Raw genomic sequence first — 6,050 nt, forward strand, 5'->3', positions numbered from 1 at the left:
CAGGAAGCTGCTGAGTCACCTTCCATAAGGAGACTGTTCAAATGTTGCAATTGATGAAGGTGATGATGGGGTCTAGTTCAGAGATCTGGTCAGGAGATTGTACATTGGTAATGATGTACAGTATGTAGGGGGTAAGCATCTGTGTGTACATGCATTACTTTGGAGAGAGGGATTATTGAGAGCACAGAGAGCTGGGAGATGGGGGAAGCGACAGCTAATTCATCCCATATGATCCGTCCCACTGTGGAAGCATTTACCTTGAACTGCTCAAATACATAAACATACTGTACAGGAGGCCGCACCTGGTTTGGCTCATGAACTACTTCATATAGTGGTTAACACAAAAGAGTTGTTGTTAGCAACATTGTTCCACATATAATACACATTACACACAGGAGGCACCCTTATTATTGACGTTGATTTTATTAGCAGAGCATGCTTATTTGCTTTGATTTCATACATTTACACTGGGAGCCGCCCACTACAGGCTTCAGCTGGCTTCTGAGTAGCCAACGATTAGCAAATGCTACTTGAAACAGATAATGCATTACAAGGTGTCCCAATATAAGAAAATAATGAATAAGGTAGTGGTGATCCCTTCATCATTTGTTTATGTTCTTAAGAAACATGCAAGTCCAAGTCAGAGGTCATCCTTAAGTCTCCAGAATGGTTCAGACCTAAAGGATGAGGCTGGTGTTATTATTATTATTATTTATCATTGTCTACAATCCTATGAAAATACTAAAACAACAATGTAATATTCCGTCTCTCAATACAGTGTTTAAAGACCATTCATTACAGATGAAGACAAAAATCTTCAAATTTATAGTTTAATAGTTTAAAAAAGTCTCAGTAATTTCCTAAAACAGCTGGGCACTGTAGTTTTTAGCAAATGTTACTCAGCAGGAAATAGTGCATTTGTTTCAGCTGCAGATTAATCCACATCTGGGGCTCCAGTGAGTATTCGGGGCAGCAGGATGGTGTATGTGGGATTGAGTCAAAATAAACTACAGTGTGTGTGTTCATGATCATGAAGGAACATGCCAGTGTAACAGTGTGGCTCATTGCTCATTGATGTGATTTTAATAGTTTTTGGACAACAATGGAGCTCTATAACACAGAGGAAAAAGTTTAGGATTTGGATACACAGAGTCTTTTCATAAAATGTGTTAACGACAAGAAAAATACAGAATAGTGCCAGCCTTTTCAAAACTGTTTTTATTTCTACAAATTTCAGATGATGCAGCAGCAGATAAATTACAGCCTATTTAGTTACTTAAGAGGATATATAAAGTATGATATAAATTATATTTTCAAATTATAAATTGTCTAGCTTTTGGTTTGTTGTTTGCACTCTCAGACAAACTTCATCTGTAGGATGATGTTACTGAAGAGGTTCTGGGACAACTACAGGCGAGAAGGCCTGTATGTTAGAACTAATGTGCACAGTTATGATTAGCAGTAGTGAGAGCTAACCAATACTTTCTTATGCTCCTTACATATGAAACAGCAATAACATTTGATTGTCTCACTAGATACAGACAACAGCAAGTTGGCCAATGAATGATAGCAACTAGCATCACATCTTTTGACTAACAATGCAAGCAAATGTATCTCCCATGCCTCAAAACTTCAACAAATATTTGTCAGAAACGAACTTTGTGCTGCCATGAAGATACATATATGGTAAAATCAAACATACTGTACAATGAAGCACTCCTTGAATGGTGTTAACAAGGAGGCAACACATCTGACATTACCGCAGCAACAACAGCAGTGAGAATAGCTCAAGGCTAACGCTAACAGCTAAAAACACTGATTTGTCTGGATGTGTTTCCAGGAGGAGCATATAAAGTTGGATTTATTCATAGTTAACTTTTTTTTTTCAAATTATTCACACAACACAACTCTTCTGTTTAGCCCAAGGTCTTTAAAATCCGAAAAACTCCTTTACAATCACTGTGTGCTGTAACATTACTGTGCTCTATAACATCGAGTGCCATACATAGGGAGCTGTATATTGTGCGTACACATGCGGTATCATATCAGTGTTCCCGTTGGCTTTATGGTGTTCACATAGGCTCAAGGTTACATGCTGATGGCTCGACAGGAGGTGCCTTATGTCTGAGTTGAGTTCAGTGAGTTAGAACTGAGCAGATTGTCTGGGCTGATTAATTGGCTTTGGGGGTTGCAGAGAGCTGCAGTTATCAAGAGCTGTGCAGAAACATTTATACTGTAGATGGAAAGATACAGTGTGGGGTGATGAGTGTGTGTTCTGCACTTTGTATGTCCAAGGGAATTGTGTTTAGCTTGGACACGTTTGTGTGACTGAATATGTGTCCACGTGTTCTGCTTGCATGTGTATCTACAGTATATGCTTGCCAAGCAACCTGAGGTACCTCAGCCTGCACAGACACACCAGTCTTCAGAGGGAAACACGTTTCCTGTTAGAAAGGAAACAGTGAGACAATGGGCTGCTCATACTCCTCCCTCATCATTTGCTTTGAACACATCACCTGTGTTTACCATTCCATTAAACTCCCCAGTGTACTCTCAATTCAGCATTTACAACTTCCAATCCTTTGAAAAACTACAATTCCCAAGAGGCTCGCCATGCAGCTTGAAACAAATCAGCACCACAGTTGTAGTTCTTCCGATTTTCAAAGTAATGTTGTAAATAGGGTTGTAAAAAGATGTATCAAACATCTACTACAGTCGAACTAGTAATTACACTGCAAAAGATAATCTATGTTTAAAAAAGTAAAAATGTGGTTTATTTAAGATATTTTAGCCAAAACAGGAGTCTAACACCCTGTAGTTTACAGCTTCCACATGACGTCACTGAATGACACCATAAACAGCCAATGGGAAGAGAAAAAAAGTTTTCCCCTGGATCAGGGAGCATTTCATGCAAAAAACGCCTATGTAAAAACCTATGTGGCACACTATGTCTGGCTGATTATGACTGTAAATTGATTGTACAATAAGTACTTTATTAAGTAATTTGAACGTTTCCCACCAGACTTCAGGTTTAGCAGTGAGCTGGATTCCTCTTGCAGCGGTGGCTAAGGATCATGGGTAATGTAGCCTAGCCTTCCGCAATCCAAAACTGACAACAAAAAACTTTATTTCTCAGAATCGAAGGAGAAATAATTGAAACTGCCGGAGCAGTTGCTCTGACCGTCTAATATTGCCGCAGATGGTTTTACATTGGAGTTAATTGAAAGTCTGGTGCACCGCATACAGACACTAAAGGGTACCTTGTGCGTCTGTCTTGAGACGCCAAAGGGCGTGACAAAACGTCGGTATTTGACTACCTGGGATTGAGAATGGGTTGTTATTTTGCACAAATTTGGACTGATTTTGTTGCTACCTGCTAATCTCAGGAAGACTTTGAACCAAGGCTTGTAAAATCCAAAAATGTATATTAAAATATTTAGTTAAAAAAGTAAAAACCCGTTGACTCTTAAAAAGCTCTATTGTTGGTGTGAGTGCCATAATGTAGGATACCATGGCAAGTTAAAGAATGACTTTTTAATAAACCTTTAAGTTTGTACCAACATGCATGCAGATGTTCCCCCTGGATTGTACTCTGCTCCATGTCAAGAAATAACATCATGTACAGTATGTTGGCTCCACCAGAAACAAGTCCAATTTCATTGTCTGGAAAATTCTCTACAAACATCACTTTAACTGTGAATAATGTTCTCATCTGCACCTTGTCTCTGCATTATTTCTTTTGCTGTGTTTCTGTGAAGACTTTGGCAGCTCCACTAGGCAGTCATCAGGATATCCTCTTCGGAGAGCCAAGGGCTGAGAACACATCTGTGGACCATTACGCATATGACCACATGGTTGTATGTGTGTGTGTGAGAGTGTGTGTTTGTAAGACTTCCTCCTGACTACCAATAAAACAAGTTTGAAACAAAGCTAGCAGTATTCTCCATTACTTGCTCTCACTACACCTCTTTATAAATGCACTTTGTGTTATAATGTAGCAACATGTAGGAGGAAATCATTTATAACTCAGAGGAATTTCCCACAACAGCCTAATTTGCTGTTGTGAACATCATAAAGCTGCTATTCAGCAGAACCTTCTGACTTTATGTCAAACTCATGAGATCATCAATCAAACAATCCATTACACTGTGAGTGCAGCATTTAAACATTGACAAGTCATTACTGCATTGCACTGCATTTTGATTCATTATTATTATCAGGGCCGTGCAGAGACCCTTAGACGGGCAGGTGCTCAAAGTTAAAAAGGGGCACATGGAACAAGATTTGAAAACACTATACACCAACATAATTTACGGCATAACCTGTCGAATTATAGCAACCCATATTCAAACAGAATGTAACATGGAAGCTTATTGTCTCCCACCCGAATTTCAAAGTTAACTATTAATGACACAATAATCTAACTTAAAGGGACAGTTCACCCCAAACAACAACAAAAAAATCCTCTTACCTGTCTTGCCTGTAGAGCAATTTATCCATCTAGATTGTTTTGGTGTGAGTTGCTGAGTTTTAGAAATATCAGCCGTAGAGATGTCAGCATTTTTTGAATATAATGGAACTATATGGAACTTGGCTTGTGGCAAGTGCCAAAAAAAAAAAAAATACATTTGAAAAACTCCATAGCAATGTCTCTTTCCAGAAATCATGACCTGGATTTGTTGTGAGCAGTTTCATGTGGGGACTATTTTCTTTCTACCGATAGTTCCTACATGTTCCAGCAACACTGGTTTCAATGGGGTTTCAACCACAGAAAATGTGCCATTATTTGGACACTTAGAGAAGAAAATAATGAAGTGTAAAGTTGTTGCCAGCATCATAATTGAGTTATACTTGTATCCTTTCTCCTATATTTGCTAAGAGTTTCCTGTATTAATATTAATGTATATTGGCAGAAAAAGTTATACGGTTTTAGGCCACCAGCTATGTGTACCTGATATTTCTCCTGGCATCAGTGCATCAGTGCACAATGTGATGAAAAAACCCCAGCTGACTTCTGATTCCAGCTAGTTTGAGTAAGGTCCTATTTACAGCGGTTTACTGCTGAAATCTTCTCTTCCTGTGTAGTTTCAGGAGCAGAGAATATGACTTCCACTGGCAGCACAACGAGACAGAGAATAAGAGTGAAAATAGACGCTGCAGACGTCTCAGTGGACACACAATTGCTAAAGAGTAGAGGTTGCATATCTGCGTAGGAGTAGTCTGGGTGTAGAGAAAGGAGGAGAAAGTTAAGGCGAGATGTTAAAAGACAAACTAAGAAGAACTGACAAAGTGGTTAACACATGACATGAACGTTTAGCAATAAAAATAATCTTTGTGGCTCTAATAGAGGACGTACAAACTGAGTTCAAAAATATAGTACAGTAATAGCCAACTCTGTGACACATATTAAAAATAAAAGTTGAACCTCTTTGTTAACTCCTCAGATATTTTGGAATCAATTCAACTGAATGTCTCATTATGGGATCAACTGTCCAGTGTGGTTTAGAGGTTATAATTCTTGGGTTTTAGCTTGATTGAACTGCCAGAAAATATCAGACAAAGACCGTCCCTTAAGTGGGAATTGACTGATCCTAGCAGCAGCTTCTTTTCCTGCGGGAGTGTCCTTACGGCGGGGACAGCAGAAGTGAGCGAAGCACCCTGAAGCGTTACCCGCTTCCTTTTAGGGGGAAATGTTAACCGATTGGGCTGTTCAGACTGAGTACTCAGCAGCGATAGTTTTGGCTTCTGGTCTATTTTTTCTGCATGCCACGAGCGAATCTGGCAAGAAAACACTGGTAATCTATTATAAACGATATAAATTGATATTATATATGATATAAATGATCTGATTCTGATAAATAATACCCCATGCTTGCCAACCCTTTTGATTTCTCTGCCCCTCTCCCTCCTGTTCTCCTGGAGTGATCAAGATCTGCCCATCCACTATATTTATTAGAAATAGTATCACTGCTGTTTGTGATTGGGTTTTTTAACATATTTGTCAGTTGTCCCTAAACAGAGAGCGAGAGAGACGAGCAGACAGTCTGCCC

The sequence above is a fragment of the Siniperca chuatsi genome, linkage group LG2 (assembly GCF_020085105.1).
Source record: "Siniperca chuatsi isolate FFG_IHB_CAS linkage group LG2, ASM2008510v1, whole genome shotgun sequence".
Classification (NCBI taxonomy): domain Eukaryota; kingdom Metazoa; phylum Chordata; class Actinopteri; order Centrarchiformes; family Sinipercidae; genus Siniperca; species Siniperca chuatsi.